The 1,399-nt window shown below is 35.2% G+C and overlaps 1 pseudogene; it reads right to left on the bottom strand.

The window, feature by feature from the left end:
• Positions 1-274: 274 nt before the first annotated feature.
• On the bottom strand, positions 275-391 carry LOC111722413 (annotated as a pseudogene).
• Positions 392-1,399: the final 1,008 nt, after the last annotated feature.

The following is a 1,399-nucleotide window of genomic DNA, read 5'->3' as shown; positions in this document are numbered from 1 at the left end:
TCAAAGTTGCTTAGTATGTTCAATCTTTCCACTATGGTCATTCTCACAGGAGTTTAGCAGGATCTCATTGTAGTTTTCATTTACATTTCGCTAAAGACTAATGCGAATGAGTTTCTTTTTATGTGCTTATATGTCATTTGTGTATCTTCTGTGGTGGAGTGTCCATGCCCATTCATTATTGGAGTGTCTGTTTTCTTAAAAAGTTTTGTGAGATTTTCTATGTTTTAGATTTAAGTCATTAACCAGGTATACAATTTTGAAATATTTTTTCCTAGTCAGGTAATTTTCTTTTCATTCACTCAACAGTGCCTTTATATAGAGAATGTATGAAATATTAAACTAATAAAAATAGATACTACACATAATCTTAGCCAAAAGGCCAAAAATTGATCAACGGTGTGTTCGGAAAAAGTGAAGTTTTAAATTTAAGGTATCAAATTTATTCATTTCTTCACTTATACTTTGTGTGTTTTGTGTCTTATGAAATATTAGCCTAGCTCAAAGTTACAGGATTTGTCATGTATTTTCTGGTAGGTATTTTGTGGTTCTAGATTTTATATTTAGATCTATGATCACTATTGAGTTTACTTTTGTATTTGGTAATATGGATGACAATGATGGGTATTCATTTGTCTCAGTACAATTTGTTGAGAAGACTATCCTGTATCCACTGAATTTGTTTTTGCATCTTTTCCAAATATCAGTTGTCTGTGAAAATATAGGTGTATTTTGGGACTTTTTATACTGCTCTTTGATTTACATGGTCTGCATTTTTATCTCAATGACAACACGATGTTGCCTTGATTACTGCACATTTCTAAGGGGTACTGAAACCAGGTAATGTTCATTTTCATAGTCTACATTCTTTACATTTCCACATATTTTTTTTTTTGAGACAGAATCTCATTATGTTGCCCTCTCAGTAGAGTGCTATGGAGTCACAGCTCACAGCAACCGCAAACTCTTGGGCTTAAGCAATTCTCTTGCCTCAGCCCCATAAGTAGCTGAGACTACAGGTGCCCACCACAAGACATGGCTATGTTTTTGTTGCAGTTGTCATTGTTGTTTAGCAGGCTGGGGCTGGGTTTGAACCAGCCAGACTCAGTGTATATGGCCGGTGCCATAACCACTGTGCTATGGGTGCCGAGTCTCCACATAAATTTTATAAAAAGCATGTTAATTTTTAAAAAGAGAAGTTTGATAAGATTTCTACTGAGTTTGCATTGAAGCCATAGATCAGATTGGGAGAAATGAGCACATTACCAATACTGAATTTTTCTGACCCATATCCATGGTATGTTCTAAATTACATGGTAAGAATGTTTATTGCAGCCCAATTCATAATTGCCAGGTCATGGAAGAAGCCCAAGTGCCCATCGATCCACGAATGGATCAACAA

The sequence above is a fragment of the Otolemur garnettii genome, unplaced genomic scaffold (genome assembly GCF_000181295.1).
Source record: "Otolemur garnettii isolate 467f Iridium unplaced genomic scaffold, OtoGar3 scaffold00248, whole genome shotgun sequence".
In the NCBI taxonomy this organism is placed as follows: domain Eukaryota; kingdom Metazoa; phylum Chordata; class Mammalia; order Primates; family Galagidae; genus Otolemur; species Otolemur garnettii.
This window is presented reverse-complemented; position numbering and strand designations above follow the sequence as displayed.